General features: G+C 39.8%; 1 protein-coding gene across 4 annotated transcripts in view; it reads left to right on the forward strand.

Annotated features, from left to right (window-relative positions):
* The window catches only part of DAB1 (DAB adaptor protein 1), a 1,277,266-nt gene that overhangs the window by 1,011,380 nt on the left and 245,921 nt on the right, over positions 1 to 19,965 (forward strand). The gene's annotated exons all lie outside the window — the stretch shown is intronic.

Genomic DNA, 19,965 nt, shown 5'->3' on the forward strand with positions numbered 1-19,965 from the left:
TCGAGTTTTTGAGCATCATTTAAGGAAAGAATGTGCAGTGTGTAAGAGAGGATTCAGGAACAAAAAGTAATTAAACATAATAAGCCTTTTGAGATTAGCCATTAATTTGGATGTGAAATGTAAAATTGCCTTTAAAGTAATAAGGAATAATATCAAGCAATTGTAATATCCAGCATGGGAAGTAACATGCTGATAATGCACAGGTCATGATAACACACGTTGGTTCCTTGATTTTTGTGGAATTAATGATGTTGGTTTCATTTCACTGCTGATTTAAGATATACATTTAATAAATGGCACATTAAGGCAAGTATATCAAAACTGCACCTAAAGAGCTGAATAGTCAGGAAATGGTAGCCTCTTGAATGCAGTAATTTTAGGATATGTTAGGTTTAATGCTTAATCAGTAGATATTTACAACTGTTTATTTTAATGCCTTCAGATGGCAGTTCAATAGAATTACCAGAAATATTGTAAGAGGACCTTGTGAGTATGCTGGGATAATATTCTGGTTTAGTTTGTAGACTCTGAAAGAGTATTCTTAAAGAAAACCTTGGTTTTTCTTTGTTTTTTAAACCTGGGTCTCTCTCTGTTGCCCAGGCTAGAGTGCAGTGGTGTCAGCTCAGCTCTCTGCAGCCTTGACCTCCTGGCTCAGGTGATTCTCCCACCTCAGCCTCCCAAATAACTGGAATCATAGGTACACATCACCACATCCAGCTATTTTTTTTTTTTTTTTTTGTATTTTTAGTACAGGGTTTTGCCATGATGCCCAGGCTGGTCTCGAACTCTTGGGTTCAAGCGATCTGCCTACCTCAGCCTCCCAAATTGTTGGCATTACAGTCATGAGCCAACTCACCTGGCCTGTTTTGTTTTTTAACAATACAGAAGAGTTGGATATTAGTTGTCATGCTAGAGGAGGTGCATTGTTTGGAATTCATAGAATATAAAGTATATGATAAAATGAGTTAAGATAATTTCATACCCAGGTTTGGCTCAAGCTGTATAAACTTGAAAAATGATTGTTATAGAGCCTGCCTCTGACATATTTATTGGTTTCTTGAAGAAGCATTTTGGTTGTCCGCTTTACCTGACACTGTTTTCAGAGGGAAAACCATTCATTCATTCCTTTGTTCATTCTAGTTATTTCATTTATCCATTCATGAGATGTTTATTGAGCACCTACTATTTGTCAGGCACTGTTTGGAATGTTGGGGATTCAACAGTAAAAAGAAAAAAAAAATAGTCTTTTACCTTCTACGTTATGGACATAAAGAATGTTGTATGCCATTTTTTTTAATGTTTAAGAACTTGACAAGATACTTACGATCTAAGTGGAAAAGCAGAATGGAATTCTGAATTTTCAATTGTGTGTGTTTGTGTGTGTGTGTTTGGAGATGAGTAGAAATATTATTTATTGGAGGGAAATATCCCAAATATTAAATATGTACATCTCTATACCTTTGATATTTTTTTTTAGATTTAGCATGTATTTTGTTTTCATCCTTGTGTTTATATTTTTCAAATTTTCTGCAGTTAATATTCATTGCTTAGCAAGAAAAGAAAACCCAGACAGTTACTGGTTATATAGTCAACCAACATGATGAGTGGAGTGTTTTTAGGAGGTTAGGCATGGTACATAGACAACTTTGTGTAAAACAGTGATTTATTTGAATTCTTAGTTTATCATCCTGAATTTGCCCTTGTTTTAAAGCCAAGAAATATACACCAAACAAGAAACGCTCTTGTTTGGTGTATACTCACCTCTAACAAGAGCAATGATTTCTGATGTGATTAAGGCATTTCACACCAGTGAAGGATTATTAAAAAATAGCTGCTTTTGGTAATTGATCATTTTGTGTGTGTTACCCTAATGATGCTGTCTGAAGGATGAAGTATCTTTTCTGCATTTTCCAAAGCAGCCTTCAGTAACCCTGGTGACAATGGGTTGTCCTCACTGGCCTTAATTACTCAATGCAGAAGCTCCTGCTTCCAAGCCAGGTAGCTTCACCCACACTGAGAAAAGCCCAGCTGATGAATCAGCCCAGGAGAGTGTACTGAGGTAGTTATGGAATTTGGAAACCATTAGGAAGCTGGGCAATTTCATTATTCATTCACTTGAAATAATCCTGGGACTGCTTTCAGTGACATGGTTCCTTCAGCAAATAAAGATAAGCCAAATCCCTGGGCACTCAAAGAAGGGGAAGATTCTCTAAATTAATTCCAGGCTCAAATAATTCAGCAGTATTTGTAATATTCTGTGCATAAATTGGCAATTTGCTAGAGAGATCAGGAAATGATAAAGGCTTTCTTTCCCCTCCCCCTACTCATCTTAACAACTGCTGAGGCAGCTATTGGGATAAAAGAAATGTTTTATCCTTAATAAATGTCCTATCAGGTAATGCACTGATTAAGGAGGTCCAAACATGGCACCCTTCCCCCTTCAATGCAATTATTTTTCATCACAGAGACTAAAATATATGGGGAGTAGAGGATGGTTGTAATATGATTTTGACACAAGAAAGTTTTATATGAAAAATAGATACACTAACCATATCAAGAAATACAGAAATAAGAGAGCTAACTTACAGGACTTTCTATTTTTCATTTCAAGGGTGTTTTAGTTGTTTTATTTTGTGGTAGTTTTGAAAGATAGCTTGTCCTTTACTGATGATACTACATCCTGGGGATCACTAAATCCAAACTTCATTATCTCTGGACTCTCTTTCTTCCTTCCTACCCCGTCTGCTATTGTGTGATTTGGGCCCTTGTTGGGGAATCTTTCGGAGGGTTGGTTCATCATGCCTCTCTCCCTCTGCATTTTGAGCCAACTGCAAATCAGACACAGTAGCCAAATGGAGATAAAAATATCTCTTTTGTGTCTGGCAAAGCTGGGCTGGAGCATGTGACTTAGATCCCTCCCAGGTCTATACCTGGAGTCCTACTTGAGTTAAAATGAGGTGTGTAGAACTAACAGTCACTCAGCCAGTAATGGGAATGACAGTGCTACCCTTCCATCCTCCCATGGCTGCCTCTCTTAATGCACATCCAGGGGCAGAGCTTGCCCTGGTTGGCCTGACCCGAATGTGCTCCCTGCCCTCATGCAGATCCCGAAGCAGAAGAGCTCCACTCCTCCCAGCTGTCCCCAGCCTCAAGGATCAGATGACTCACTCCTCATATGGGACACTGCAGTAAGGTGGAATAAAAGAGCTGATGTCAACTTCCTATTAATTAAAAGAGGGCAAGGGTGTCTTCATTGTATGGACTACTGGCCTCTTTCTCCCATCAGACTTGATTTAGCCCATTCATCTGTCTGGGCCTTGGCTGTCTGAAATGCAAAACTGGTCCTGCCACTTTACTGCTTTGTAATCTTTCAGGTTAGCATGATTTTTAAGCCCCTTGATCTGCCTACCATCTGCCTCCCTTGTTTCATAACTGTATTCCAGCCATCCCAGCTGTCAACAGGGCCTTAAAGGGAGCCTGTTCTCTCCCAGCTCTGAATCTTTGCCTGTAACACATGCCCCCATTTTCCTGGGTTGGGTGTCCTTCTCAGTGACCAAATCATCTATATTTATTTTACATCTGTTATATTACTGATTGCAGTATATTTGCATTGTTGGTATATTTCTCTGTTAGTGCAACTAGAACAATAGACTTCATATTTGGCACATAGTAGGTACAAATTAACTGTTTGTTGGGTACATAAACAAACTTTTTTTTTTAAGAGAACAATAAACCTTACATTTAATCTGCCTTAAAGGAGATCACCAAACTGATTGTTTTGTTTACTTTTCATGGAAATGAACTCAGTGCATTTACAGACTGCTTGAAATAGTCCCGAGGCTTATTGTTATTATCAATGGAATCAATTGAGGGCCCTCACCTCATCTAGGCTTCTTCAGGGTAAGCTACGAGTTGCTAATGCAGGACTTAGATTGCAGGGACTGGGTTTGCTTTAGCTGAAATTTCATCCACCTGCTACAGAATCAAATGGGAGAATATAGGCTGTGGGCCAGATTTGTGCTGATAATTAGTCAGTGATGGATGAAAGATTGTTAAGCACAAGGGAAGGGCAAAATGAATGTATCTTTACATTGGATATAAATGGAATTTCCCCATTCTTAAATCTACTCTTTCAAGTTATAGGAAACTCTTCTTTGAAGTCTTTGATTCACTAATATTGGGGTAACAATGGCTGTGACTTATCCTTAAGGACTTAAAGGAAAAGCAAGACAGCTTGAGGTGTGTTTCACTTTCATCCTGCCCCGTGACTTATGCATCAATTCACAGGCCTGTGGCCTAGGAGGTCTTTATGGGGTGTGTGTGCTGGGGGGCTGCCACGACAGAGGTCATTCCCTATTGGTGCCTCAGCGCACCGTGTGCCCATTCCAAATCCTCTGATCTCATAGAAAGTTCACAGTTTTCTGTTTCCAAAATTATTGTCTCCAAACAAAGAATAAAAACTTCTCCCAGCAGGTTTTGTTTGGTGAAAAAGGGTTTCAGAGAATGGCAAGGAAAAAAAAAATTCTTTCTATTTCAATAAGCAAGTTAAAAGGGAAGTTTTTTTTTTTTTTTTTTTTGCTTTCTGTTGAAACTGAGCTAATAAAAGTCCTGAAATGAGAAAATCAAGGGGGCAGCAGTTATAAACCCTGTCTAATGATGTCTCTTTCTGTCTCTTCAAGAGTGTGTTTAAGCTTCTTACTGGCTGTTTCAGTGTACTCGAGGTGATTGGCTATATAATGCGCTAAACCTTTCAATACTTATTTTACAAAATTACTCAGCTCTAGCGGGCTAGACAATTTCATAAGATTGGTCTCTAAAGGAGACTTATCTGCCTGTAAGATGAAACTGTGTACATCCTCACCAAAAATTCTTAGCATTTCAATAAGTTCTAAGGACACTCATGATTAACAGTAATATGAAGGCAACATAATGACTGGGTTTTCAGAAATGGCCCTGTAGGTTGGCAGCCCCAAAGCCATTCTTCTTCTTGCAGCAAGACCTTTCACTAAAAAAAGTCACATTTACACGGACAGTTAACCATTTAAACTAGCATATTCGAGGGATGGCCATTCACATCGGTCAAATCTGGTAGCATTTCTGGTGGCCTGGAATGACGTTTGGACAACTACACACCTCAAGGTATGAAAACCATGTACAAGAATATAGGGTTTCTCTATAAATCCAGTGATTCCACATTTTGTTCTTTCAACCAATTAGTGCTGTACATACACCTCCATGTCCCTCATACCACCACATATATAACCTATGAACTCTGAGATAGGAAGAAGAGCATGAGCTTTGATTCCAGAAAGATGTAAGTTCAAATCCTGGCTGTGAAAAATGCCATCTGGATGACACTAGTCAAGTTATGTCTCCATGGTCTCAGATTTCTCATCTATATAATGAGGAGTAAAAGTAGCCCCTCTGAAAAGATGACATGAAAATATGAATATAAAGGATTTAGTAATTTATCCAGGTAAAATATTAAAAAATTGTATTTACTAAAATAATAAATTAGTGAACAGCTGTTGCCTGGTGAGCAAATCTTTAGGTGTGGGCCTAATATTCTATAATGATAGGCAAGTATAAATTATGAAAAACTATGGATTCTTAATAAGAGTATAGGGAAATGAAAAATTTTGGAAAGATTTGCTAGAGTGAATTTATTTTAAATACATTTTATTGGAAGGCAGTTTTCTGTGCTAGGCAATAGGAACGTCTCTAAAGAAACTAAGTCGGCCCTTAAAGATTTTATAATGTGATAGAGGAAGGAAGATAACTATTATAGCTTTTAATATGTTTGCTGCTCTCTGCCTAGACTATGACCTCCTCGCATAGGTACTCCAGTATTTTTAGTTTTATATATTTTATTCCTCCATAATTATAACCTGAATACGTACAAAGATACTGAAACATTAGTGACATAAATAATTAGACAACCAAACATAGACAGATTGGTGTACAGCATCCTGCCAGCTGAGGTGAGGAATTAACATTTGTGTTTTCATGCAAAATTCCCACAAACCACATGGTCCATGGCAAGGAATCTGATTAATCTGGCCAAGGGCACTGATCTGGTTTCAGCTCTGCTACTAACTAGTTCTGTGGTCTTGGGCAAGCACTTTTATTTCTTTGGAATTTGATTTCCTCCTCTGAAGTTGAGCTCAGTATAGCAAAAGTTTGCTGAATTATTTGTGTGCCAGTCCTGAATTCAGACTTTGGGATTTAAAGGTAAATAAGACACAGGGCTTGCCTTCTAAAACCACCTTTTAAGAGGGAAGATAAACCTATATATATTTATGGCAATAAAAATGCAAAAATAAAATTAATGCAAGGAGCACAGAGTAGGATATGTTTTAATCGGACAACAATAGATTATCATAGCAACATAATAGAAGAGGGAGTATCTGGGCAGAAGTCTGCATGGAGTAATAGTTTTCAGATGTACAAAGCTGAATCAGTGAGATTAGGTAGTGAGTGGAAAGAGCACTAGAGCAGTATAGGGAGAGGACTTGCAAAGGCAGAACAAGTCATGGTGTGTTCCCATCAAAGTGTAAGTAGGACCATAAGGTTGAGGCTGAGTGTGGTGGCTCATACCTGTAATCTCAGCATTTCAGAAGGCCAAGGTGGGTGGATGGCTTGAGCTCAGGAGTTTGAGACCAGACTAGGCAACATGGTGAAACCCCATCTCTACAAAAAATACAAAAATTAGCTAGGGGTGGTGGCATGCACCTGGAATTCCAGATACTTGTGGGACTAAGGTGGGAGGATTGCTTGAGGCTAGAAGGCTGAGGCTATAGTGAACTCTGTTTATGCCACTGCACTCCAGCCTGGGTGATGGAGTGAGACCTTGTCTCAAAACAAACAAAATAACAACAAAAAACAAACAAAAATGATTAATCACTTTATGAGGTTGGGGGTTTTATTCACTGATAAATGTCCAGCTTCTAGAATAAGACCTGGGCATGATACTCAGTAGGATGGAGTAAATAAATTACCATAATGCAAAATGTGGATGTTTTTCTCTATACATACAAGATCCACATCAAAATTCAGTTACTGTACTACTTTGACTATTTGTTTTATTACCTTGGCTAGATCATAAGTTCCTCACTGGCAAAAAACACTTGAAAAGCCTTCAGTAGACACTTGACAATTGAATAATTGACTCAAGCCTGAAGCACTGTGTGAAACCTTTATAGATGGTCTCACTTGGCACTGACCATGTCTAGGGATCATGAACTTAATATGCCTGTCTTGTTTGAGGGGTAGCAAAAAGCAGGTGGCTTAATTCTGTTAATTATCCTGAGACCTATGATAGTGAATAATTCCGCAACGGCAAGGGACTCGACTGGGTCTCATGAGAAGGAGGAAAAATGCTAGCGAAAGATTCATTGGAGATTAAATAACATCCCATATACTGTAATGAGGGCCTGAGCAAATGCAGATACCTGTGGTTAGAGAAAATCACAGTTCCTACACAACTAGCACAATTGTGGGCATAGGAGACCTTCCTGCTTCATTATTCTGAGGAATAGCGTTATCAGGGAATTGCAAAGATTTGAGCTTCAAAATCAATATGTGCTGAGAATTACACGGCAGGAAATCCAGGAACTATAATACTTTGAACGCTGTTTTTATAGTCAATTTTCAAAAAGTCCATGAATTCAAATTCAAGGACACGTTTTCAGCACTGGCACTTGTTAGCTGATACAGTCATATGTTTGTTCAGTTTTTAAAAATTCGATTAGAAGCATAGTATATATTTAATGAATATATACTATTGGCTAAACACTGTTCTAACTATGGGGTGGATTTATTGCTATAGATTCTGCCCTAAAGGAGTGTGTGGTTATGTTAGAGTAATTATAGCCACTCTCATAAAAATGTACAGTTGACCCTCCATATCTACAGGTTCCTCATCTACAGATTCTGCATTCTCAGGTTCAACCAACCATGGATTAAAAGTATTTTAAAAAACAATAAAAATAACAAAACAACAATAAAATAATACAGATTTAAAAAACAATAAAATAGATTATTTACATTGTATTCATTGTAAGTAATCTAGAGATGATTTAAAGTATACAGGAGGATGTGCACAGGTTAGATGCAAATACTATGCCATTTTATATCAGGGGCTTGAGCATCCTCTTGTTTTGGTATCCACAGGGGTCCTGGAACTAATTCCCCTTAGATACCAAGTGATGACCATATAATCATTCAGGCAAAATTGAAGTTAATTTATTGCTCATTTGATAGTACTGACTAGGTGAACCAGTTGGAGGATGTCTCTTTTCCAGGCAGTTATTCAGGAACAAAGGCCAAAGGAGGCTCTGCCATTTTCTACAAGTAGCTTCCAAGGTTTTTATGGGGCTGGTCTGCATTCCAGCCACCTAGCAAGGAGAATGGGCATAGAAGAGCATCCATATAAGTGATCTTTATGGGCCAAGCCTAAAAGTTACACTCATCACTTCTACTTATATTATGTGAGCTAGAACCAGTCACAAGGCTTTCCTAACAAGAAGGAAGCCTAGAAAATATAGCCTAGTTGTGTACTGCAGAGGAAGAACTGTGCCCCTAGGGGTTTTAGAAACATCCTGCAGTCTCTTCCATAGCAATCTACTGTATCAGTTAAGTGAAGTTCAAAATTCATGAAAAGACAAAAGACAGGAGCTTGTATTAGTCTGTTCTCACACTGCTATAAAGAACTATGTGAGACTGGGTGATTTATGAAGAAAACAGGTTTAATTGACTCACAGGTCCACAGACTTAACAGGAAGCATGACTGGGAGGACTCAGGAAACTTACAATCATGGCAGAAGGAGAAGGGAAACAAGCACATCTTACCATGGCAGAGCAGGAGAGAGAGAGAAAGTGAAGGGGGAGATACCACACCCTTTTAAACAGTCAAATGTTGTGAATAACTCACTCACCATCATGAGAACAGCAAGGGTGAAATCTGCCCCCATGATCTGATTAGCTCCCACCAAGCCCCTCTCCTGACATGTGAGGATTACAATTTGACATGAGATTTGAGTGGGGACACAGAGCCAGAGGATATAATTCTGCCCTGACTCCTCCCAAATCTCATGTCCTTCTCACATTTCAAAACCAATCATGCCTTCCCAACAGTCTCCCAAAGTCTTAACTCCAACGTTCACTCAAAAGTCCAAGTCCAAAGTCTCATCTGAGACAAGGCAAGTCCTTCCGCCTGGGAGCCTGTAAAATCAAAAACAAGTCAGTTACTTCCAAGATGCAATGGGGGCACAGGCATTGGGTAAATGTTCCCATTCCAAAAGGAAGAAATTGGCCAAAACCAAAGGGCTACAGGCCCCATACAAGTCCAAAACCCAGTACGACAGTCATTAAATCATAAAGGTTCAAAATAATCTCCTTTGACTCCATGTCTCACACCTAGGGCACACTGATTCAAGGAGTGGGCTCCTATGGCCTTGGGCAGCTCTGCCTCTGGGGCTCTGCAGGGTATAGCCCCCAAGGTTGCTTTTATGGGCTGTCATTGAGTGCCTGTGGCTTTTCTAGGTACACATGCAAGCTGTCAGTGGATTTACCATTGTGGGGTCTGGAGGACAGTGTCCCTCCTCTCACAGCTCCACTGGGCATTGTCTCAGTGGGGACTCTGTGGGGTAGGGGTCTCCCACCCCACTTTTTCCCTCTGCACTAAGTTCTCCATGAGGTCTCTGTCCCTGTAGCAGACTTCTACCTAGACATCCAGGCATTTTTATACATCCTCTGAAATCTATGTGGAGGCTCTCAAACTGTTGCCTTCTGTGCACCTGCAGGCCCAACACCACATGGAAACTGCCAAGGCTTGGGGCTTGCACCCTCTGAAGCAATAGCCCAAGATGTACCTTAGTCCCTTTTAGCCATGGGTGGAACTGGAGCAGCTGGGACATAGGGTGCCATGTCCCAAGGCTGCACAGAACAGGGGGCAGTGGGAGGGAGGTTCTTGCCCATGAAACCATTTTTCTCTCTCAGGCCTCTAGGCCTGTAATGGGAGAGGCTGCTGCGAAGATCTCTGAAATACCCTGGAGACATTTTCCCCGCCCCGTGTCATGGCTACTAATACTTGGCTCCTCACTACTTATGCAAATTTTTGCAGATCACTTGAATTTCTTCCCAGAAAATGAGTTTTATTTTCTACCACCTGGTCAGGCTGCAAATTTACCAATTTTTTATGCTCTTCTTCCCTTTTAAATATAAGTTCCTATTTCAGACCATCTTTTTCTTCATACATATGCATATACACTTTTAGAAACATCTGGGTCACCTCTTGAATGCTTTGCTGCTTAGAAATTTCTCCCACCAGAGAGTATAAATTAGTTCAACCATTGTGGAAGACAGTGTGGCAATTCCTCAAAGATCTAGAACTAGAAATACCATTTGACCCAGTGATTCCATTACTGGATATATACCCAAAGGATTATAAATTATGCTACTATAAAGACACATGCACACATATGTTTATTGTGGCACTATTCACAATAGCAAAGACTGGGAACCAACCCAAATGTCCATCAATGATAGACTGGATTAAGAAAATATGGCACATATACACCATGGAATACTATGCAACCGTAAGAAAAGGATGAGTTCATGTCTTTTGCAGGGACATGGATGAAGCTGGAAACCATCATTCTCCGCAAACTATCACAAGGACAGAAAACCAAACACCGCATGTTCTCACTCATAGGTGAAAATTGAACAATGAGAACACATGGACACAGGAAGGGGAACATCATATACTGGGGCCTTTCAAGGGGTGGGGGACTGGGGGAGGCATAGAATTAGGAGAAATACCTAATGTAAATGACGAGTTGATGGGTGCAGCAAGCCAACATGGCACATGTATACCTATGTAACAAACCTGCACGTTATGCACATTTACCCCAGCATTTAAAGTATAATTTAAAAAATACAAATTTCTCCCACCAGGTACCCTAAATCATCTCTCTCAAGTTCAAAGCTCCACAGATTTCTAGGGCAGGGGCAAAATGCCACCAGTCTCTTTGCCAAAGAGAGACCTTTACTCCAGTTCCCAGTAAGTTCCGCATCTCCACCTGAGACCACCTCAGCCTGGACTTCAATTCCATATCCCTATCAGTATTTTGTTCAAAACCATTCAACTAGTTTCTGGGGAGTTCCAGACTTTCCCACATTTCCCTGTCTTCTTCTGAACCCCTCAAACTGTTCCAACCTCTACCCCTTACCCAGTTCCAAAGTCACTTTCACATTTTCAGGTTATCACCTCCTACTAGTCCCCTCCCCTGACATGTGGGGATTACAATTTGACATGAGATTTTGGTAAGGATACAGAGTTAAGCCATATCAGAGCGCTATGTGAATAACTACTATATGTTAAGCCCCTTGCTTTATGAGTCTACATAAATTATAACTTTTTTTCCTCCAGATAATTTCATGAGTTATTTATTATTACCCTCATTTTACAAAAGAAGAAATGGAGACTCAGAGTGTTTCAGACCACTTTTTATGGTGTTTATTTGAAGCCACTTGTAGAAAGTTAAGGGAAGATTTGATAAAGTCCCTGTTTCCCTAATTTGCAGAGTAACTAATATTGTTTGTTTTCATTGGTCAAGAGTAACAGTGCAACAAATACTATCCTGCATGTCTCAAGACAGAGTTTTCTAACTCTAATCTTCAGCTGGAGATCATCAGTCCTTGTTCTTGTCTGTTCCTTTGGTGATGCATAGTTCTCCAATAGAGTTTATTTGGTGATACTTAACTCTAAGGCATGGAATAAAGACTCATTACTCAATCATTTATGTTCTCATCTATCCATCTTTCCTTTATCAACGCGTTTGCTCCTTTGTTCATTTATTCTTTCTTTCAGTAAATATTTCTAATATTTACTGTGACCATTAAATGTGCCTAACACTGTATTGGGTGTTTGGAGTACAAAGACAGAAAAGTACAGTGCCTTGCCTTTGGCAAGCTCACTGTTTAGTCAGAGAATCAAGCATGGTAAAAGATAATGGAGATAGTGTAAGGTTTTTAAAAGGGCATGGGACAGAAAATGCAATTAGAATAAAAAAATAAGAGAGCCAAATCTGCCAGAGAGTGGTTAAGAGTGGATGCACAAAAAAAGAATAAATAGGTTTTGGGAAATAAACTGTTTTCCCAGGTTACAGAAAACAACAGGTAGAACATACCAGGTAGAGGAAATAACACAGATAAAGGAAAGGAGGAATGTGAAAGTGGATTATGTTCAAGAATAATTTTTAAAAGAATGATCTAGTGGAAGGTCCCTGGGAGAAACAGCGAGAGATATGGATGAATTAGTTCCAAATGTTTACAAAAGGTACACCCTTGAGGCTGATGTCCTTTTAACTTGCCTCCATGATAACTAGGACTCCTGTGTGGTTGCTGGGGTTGGTCTGTGCCACTGGTGCAGTGGAAGTGACCACCAGCGCTGCTTATGTCTCATGATGTAGGCAGTGCCAGGATTCATCTGCCTCCAGTAAACTTCTCTGGAGACCTAAGCGAGGAAAGGAATGATTAAAGAGTAAACTTACAGTGCATTGAAACCTTCCTGGCCTAGCGGGCAAGCGTGATGTGTAGAATGGGAGTCCTGGAAGTCAGAAGTGGGATGGATGCAAGAACAGAGAGAGTGAGCAAGAAGATGGGGAGTCCGAGCTGTGGGTTTGAGCATGATTGACTCTCCCCTCCTCATTCCTAGCGTATGCGCACGTACACACACACGTACATACACACACGCATCACTTTGGAAGCTATATGGTTAGCTTAGGAGAAGATAAATGAAACACAGAGTTGGGGGGCAAAAAGTATTGGGAAAAGTCACAGTCCCATAGGTATGTGCATGTGAGTGTGTGGGAGAGATGCACCATTAACCACTAATCTTCTATGGATTTTTTTTCAAGTACCTCTCAGCTGCTTTTTTTCATTCACAGTGATTTCAGGGACCACTCACAATTACACCAAGTGAGGCAGCCCTTGAGAATGATTAAAATAAAAATAGTACTAATAAACATGTAAGTATTGATCCATCATGGCTGATCAATCATATCTTTTCCATTTAGCTGGGTAGATAATTAGTGCTGTTAACAGGTTTCGTGGCTTACACATAAACTGGAGTCAGTCAGTCAGGGGAACCTCAGAGTATCCACTTTAGGACCCTCCAGTGCTGGTAGCAACCCATTTCAGGTCAATTCAACAAGTATTTATTGAGTATCTACTAAGTACACAAATTGTGCTGGCACAGTAACAATGATCAAAGGATACTGATCTAAAATTGCCTCCTTGAAATTTTTCCAGTCAGTTTATTGCATTTAGAATAGTGGCTCTGGGGAATGACAAATGGACACTGTCTACAAACAGTTCTCTTTAAATGTGTTTTGAAATGCTTAGCTAGAAAATGTTTTGGCTCTTTTATAATGAAAAGCAAGTTTAAACGTTGCTTAAAAAATGGTGAGTAGATTAAGATCTTTAGCATTTGCTAGTAAATATTTAGGATTCTTAATAGGAAATGACTTCAAAAAATGTTCCAAGAGTTGAAGAAACTCTGTTAAGTACAGAAAAATCCATACATTGTGAAGTTATTGTCAAGGGATTATATGCAGACAAAGGAGTTGTGTGTATGTCGCTGGTATTGTTGCCTATCTGTTCATTTATTTTTTTCCTGTTAGTATTTCTGCTTTTACCTTGAGAAGTAAAAATATGGAAATCAGAAAGACCCATATGTGCTAATCTACCACACGTTCTGATCACCTCCTTGAGAAACGCAGGCACCCCATGTGTATTTACCTACTCCCCCGTCACCCTTCCTCTCTGGTCTCTTTTTCTCTTTGCCCAAGGAAAGACCTTTATGACCCCTTTCCCGAGAGTTAAAAGATTAAAGGCAGAAGGAAAGCACCTGAAAATGCTTTTGTCACTAAGATGCTCTGAATCTCCAAAGGGAAAAAAAACTATAAAGATGTTTTTAACTCTTAGGAAAACTTCAGGGTAAGTTGAAGATTTTTCTAGGACCTTGGAGTTAGCTTGTAAAATATGCTGTGTTCTCCAACCATTAACAATTTCAGCCATAAACCTATAAACATTTACTTGTGATCCCTTTTCATACATAATATGTAGAAAAAGTCTAGTCTAGTTTTTAGTCTAAAACCGCATGGTTGTCATCACTCAGACTCTTCTATGAGATGTTCTAAGTCTTTAATAGGATTGAGAAATATAAGAATGAGGGAAATGACTTGACTGTGACTGAAGTCACTGACAAGCAGTGTTCATAAGAGCTATTGGAAACCTGGGCCTTCCTTTAGCTTAGCAGGCATTAGAAGGCAAGGATGTTGATATGTGGATGGGGCCTAGCAGTAGACAATATAAAAAATACGTATTTGAAGCCCAGCAGGTTAGGGTAATTAACACCAAGGCTTCCCTTCCATGGAAGATCTCAGCTGAGAGCTCAGAGTAAGGGAGATGAGGTCCTTACTCCAAGGACAAGATCTGGCAAAGCCTAGACTCAGAAGGGCTAGACTCCATATCAGTGGGTGGCATTCCCATTCCAGATGAGGAGCAATGTACAACTGCAAACCACAGTGGCAGTGGTACAGTGATATATGCTGACCAAAGGCACTGAAGATTGCCAACTCAATTATTATCTGGATGTCCAGACTCGACGCTAAGCCCAACAGATATTGAGTCTATAGCAACATGATCCATTCTAGGCCCTATTTGCTAATGAGGCTGATGGTCTATTTTTTGCCGTGGTTGGTAGGCTTTAGATTTGATAGAATGAAACCTGGGTGTTTTATACTAAGGTCATAATGTCTCAATTAGAAAGACACTGATAAGGAAGGGACAAACTGGAAAAGGTCATACCTGCATATAGCAGTGCATTTCTCAGTTCTATCTCTGTTCTTCTCCTTCCCTCAATTACACGGTATATTTGTATACTCCCCCTTTTGGCTGTTGTGCAGCAGAGATTAGAAGTGTGTTGACTGATGGGTGACAAGAGAAAAAAGCTAAGCTCAATAATTTAATACAGATTTATTTATTGAGCATCTAATCAATGCCAAATACCTTACTAAGTACTGGAGATACTATGATTAATAACAAGACAACCTCTGCCAGATTTCTGCATCTCATCCCTAGTTTTCATTCTTAGCATATCTACCCTGCTGGTGGACGTATGTATAGTACAGATACATGCACATGCAACCATTGTCTGTTAGTTCATATAAGCAGATATGCATAGCTAGAAAAATCCCACCAGGAGATGCAAGAAGGGGAGAGGTCTGCATTTATCTTAAATAGGGCCCTTTCCAGAACAAGGGTAAATCCCAGAGGGAAGGTTAATATAATTAACCAAGCATTGATAGTAAGAGTGTTTCTTGTGGTTTAATCACATCAGTTGAATCTGCAATAGTAAGCTCAGTTTAATGACTAAAATTTTAATTTCTATAGCATCATATTCATCCTTCATTTCTCAAGCCCAGCCTCCTCAGCTCATTCTAGCCCATGTTCATCATTCTTGTCTCTTATTCATTAAACCATAGAAATAGAGGCAGTGTTATACAGTGTAAGTAATATTGGGCATACAATCAGAAGACTTGAGTTTGAGTTCGGGTGTCTCTAATTATTTGTGACTTTTGTCAAGTTAATATTTTCTGAGTCTTGGTTATCCTCATGTGTAGTGTGGGGATAATAATTCTAGCATTTTAGTATTGGTATGTCTAGTCAGATGATGTATAGAAATTGCTTAATACTTCAGCTATTTTCCCAAACGCCTAGCACAGTGCATGATCAGTGTAGATGATCAGTGGAGGTGTACAAGAAAGCCATTATTTGATGTTTGTTTTATTCAGTCCAGTTTGTCTTTTTAAAGTGTATTATTATTTGTTTTCTTAAACTTGAATGTGTGTTTTAAGTGTTGCCCTAATCAGATTCTCATTTCCTTAGGGATGAGCCTTTTCCTTATGTTTATTTTGTCCTCTTCCTTTTCTCTTGCCCCAGATCTTATCTTGGTACTGGAGGATTTAGGATATGCTCAGCAAATAGTAATATATTGTTCCTTAATTACTTACTGTCACTAATTAATAAATATGTGTCATCAGTATGCATAAAGACATTACTTCTAAGCTTAGTGTGGTTGGAGGATTGCATTGTGCCCTAGATAAATAAAATTTTAAAATGAATTACAGTTTAATTCAAATAATCAGGGTCAAAAGACAAGTCAGATTCTGGAGAATAAAGGCTGTTTCCTTTTTCATCTATGAATTCCCAGGGAAGGGACTAGTTCGCATCAGAGGCACTTTAAAACTTTCTTGCCTGGACGGGCAGATAAATTAATTAGTTAGTTGACAAATGACCTGACAGATAGTAAAAAGTCTTTGAGAATCAGAAAAGAGAGAATTTATTTGGGGAGTGCAATGTTTTGATTTTTTTTTAAAGAGGAACCTAATTAATTGACCTGGGTTCTTTCAGGATGAAATAATCTTTTGGGTAAATTGAAAGAAAAATAAAGAGGAGACAGTTCTCTAAGCAGGGAAAACAGAAGAGGTGAAACTCTGGAAGTGGAAATGTGTTATTGTTTTGAGGACAGATGGAGAGGCCTCTTGCTGAACCAGTGTGGAATGTGAGAGGCCAGCTATAGGGGTGGAAGATAGGACCACACTCCCCATTGCCTAAGTCAGCTAGATATTGTTTATTTATATATCCATGGTCATGTGCCATTTGCCAGTCCCCATTCTAGGCACAGGAGATACTGCAGTGAACAAGAGATACATCTTTGCCCATATGAAGCTTACAGTCTAGTGGGGAAGATGAACACTAACCAGTAAAACAAATTAATGACATGATTAGTGTGTACAGCAGTAAGTGCTGGGAAGACAATAATACAGTAATGGGATAAAGGATGACTGTGGCAAATGATGGACTCTTTTAGATGGATGAGACAGGACAGGCATTTCTGGAGAGATGACTTCTAAGTGTATATTTGAATGACAACGAGGGGCCTGATAGGTAAAGATCTGGGTGGAAGTCTGTGTGGGCCAAAAGACTGGCTGGGCTCAAGGATCACAAGGGCAATGAGCTTGATGGGCTTGAGCAACAGCAAGAATGTGTCCTGAACTTCTGTAAAAGACAGAGTTTCCAAACCAAACTGGGGACATGAAGTCAAAAGAATTATTTTCTTCTATGATTGGTAAATAGATTTATAGAAAAAAAAATCTTATTGGGCCATAAAATATTATATTCAGGACTCACCTTTATAGCTAAGAAAACCATTTCAAGTTAGGGTGTGTGTGTGTGTGTGTGTGTACGTGCGTGCCTGCGTGTGTATGTGTGTATTATTTTCCTTCTCTCCCCTTATTTCCACCCAGTACTCTAGAACTATTTTCCCTCATTGTATATGGATCGTTGTTCACTTGTATTTCTTCCTATAGCTTTGACTGGCAGTGAAGTGCAGGTGCCCTGGAGGAAGGGATTAACTAGGGCTTAATCTGAAGCTCCTCTTAGGAGGCAGGAAGGACTTCTAGAGGAGGCTGTGATACCAGAAGGATTGATACCCAGGAAAGAACATAGGTGACCTCATTCATCAAGCTCGTGTTACATCACAAGACTTTACTGACTTCATCCCTAAAAACTCTCCAATAGAAGTGAGCAAGAGAGTGAATCTTCATCAGACAGACAGATAGCAGCATCTAGGAATAGAGGTTGCTATTGTCTTTGTATGGATGACCTCATAGGTTCTTTCTGTTCCCTGTATTCTCTGGCTCTTTCTCCTAGGTTGCTGTGGCGCAGGTGCATGGCTTTGTTTGAAGAAAATCAGAAACTGACCCTGTAAGCCTCTTGCTACATTCCTCTAAACTGGGGGTTCTCAGGGTATCATTATCACTAGAGGGCTTGCCACAAAAGAGTTCTGGCTCCACCCCAGAGTTTCTCATTCAGTTGGTCTCAGGCAGGGCAGAGAATTCTCATTCCTAACACCTTCCAGGGATGCTGATACTGCTGGCCCAAGGACCACACTCAGAACCACTGCTCAAAGCCGCAGCCTTGGTTTCCTGGTCTAGGAACACATCTCCTTGTTCTAAAACCCCTTTTGGTTCCTAAAGACCATGGAGCCAAGACTAAACCTCAGCCCGGTATTCAGCACCACTCACCCTGTCAGGCCTGGACTTGTCATGTGTCCCCTGCTGCTTGGTTCCCCATCTTCTTGCCCCTACCATTCACTACCAACTTGTCTTTTCTCATTCTTTGCCTGAACTACCTTCCTCTCCATTAATTTGATGTCCATATCCAACTCACTCTTCAAGAGATATGTATAATTCATCATCCCTGTGCCCCAAAGCATTTTCCTTACACAGAATAGGTGGCTTTTTAAATAAATCTGGTTTTCAAGTCCAAATTTCTCAGAATCTTTGTATTTTTGAACAATTTGAGTAATCTCTCTGAGCCTTTACTTTCTCTTCTAGAAAGTAGGAATGATGTTTTGAAACTTACAAGGTCATTGATGGGCTCAAACCCATCAGTGCATGAGCAAATGTTTTCATAAACCATGAAGTGATATTAAACAGTAGTTAGGTTATTGTATTTTTGCTTAGAGTATTTCTTGTAGTTCAGGATATTAGAAAAATATATAATGAATGCCTTTGCTTAGCTAGTTGGCAGTAGAAAATGGGAGTGACATTCTGAGAGAGAAAGAAAATCTATTTCAGAGCTCTAATACTGAAAAGAAGTAAACAAATTCTTTTGGATGAATGATACAGGTAGCAGGGATAATTTATTTTCCTATCTGGCTTACCTCCAGGCTATTAAAAAAGTCTAAGAAGTGGCTTGTGTTTAATTGTAAAGCTTCCCTAAGAAAAGATGAATTGCCTCCCCATGGGGACAGGTTGTCTTTTATCTGGACAGTGCCTGTTTCATCCCAACAAATGTACCTCATGTTAGGTCCCATGCTGGGCATATTGGGCTTATTCAGATAGAAAAGTCCCAGTCCTGCCCTCAGAGATTTCAAATCACGTCAGAATTACTCCTAAATGAAACAGTCTCTCTCATCTTTAAAGAGTGGCAGACCATAGCATTTGGGAGGAGAAAATGGGGACAGAAACCTCTGGGGGAAATTTTAGCTCTGTGCTCTCCGGTACAGTAGCTATAGCAGTAGTAGCACGACTACTATTTAGATGTAAATTTAAATTAAAAATTTGGTTATTCAGTTGTGCTTGCCACATTTTAACTGCTGAAAATTCACATGTGGCCAGTGGCTACCATATCAGCACAGAATATTTCCCTCATGATGGAGTCCTATGGGGCAGCCCGGTGACTCTACCTCCTCCACATTCTCTAGTAAGACTTAAGGGCCTGGCAGGGCCAGTGACCTCAGTCTCCTACCAGCTCTCTGCCCCTTCAGTTTGACTTGCTCTGCCATGGCATCAGAGTATTGTTTCAGAGTGATGTGTTCTACTCTCATATGTCAAGATTTCTCATTCTACATGAAAATCAGTTGTTGGCTTCCTCTGCCCCTGAGAAGAAAAGGTAAGCTCTGTAGCATGATGTAAAAAGCCATTGTTGATTTGTTTCTCCTGTGCCGTCCCTGTCCCATGTCCCATTAATGTTACTGCTATACTGAATTCACCATTTTTCAGTCATGCCTTGAGGTTCATTCTTCTGGCCCATTGCCTAGAACGTACCACGCCCACCCCCCCCACCCCCCATTGCCTAGAATGTAACCGCCTCCCTCCTTTTCATGTTCTTTGTGCTTGTCCTTCAAGGCCCCAGTTAAATGTCTACTACAAGTTGGCCCCTTCTTTTCTGTGCTCCTATAACTCTCCTGTAGCACTTTTCAGGTCCGGCTGAAGTGATCTTCATCTTTACATGTTTCTCCTCTTACTCAACTATGAGCTTGTAGCCTTACACGAGTTTGTGGGTTAGTCACATTTGAATCCCCTGCTTCTGATAAAGGAGGAAGTTGAA

Source organism: Rhinopithecus bieti, unplaced genomic scaffold, assembly GCF_001698545.2.
Source record: "Rhinopithecus bieti isolate Rb0 unplaced genomic scaffold, ASM169854v2 scaffold_6380, whole genome shotgun sequence".
Classification (NCBI taxonomy): domain Eukaryota; kingdom Metazoa; phylum Chordata; class Mammalia; order Primates; family Cercopithecidae; genus Rhinopithecus; species Rhinopithecus bieti.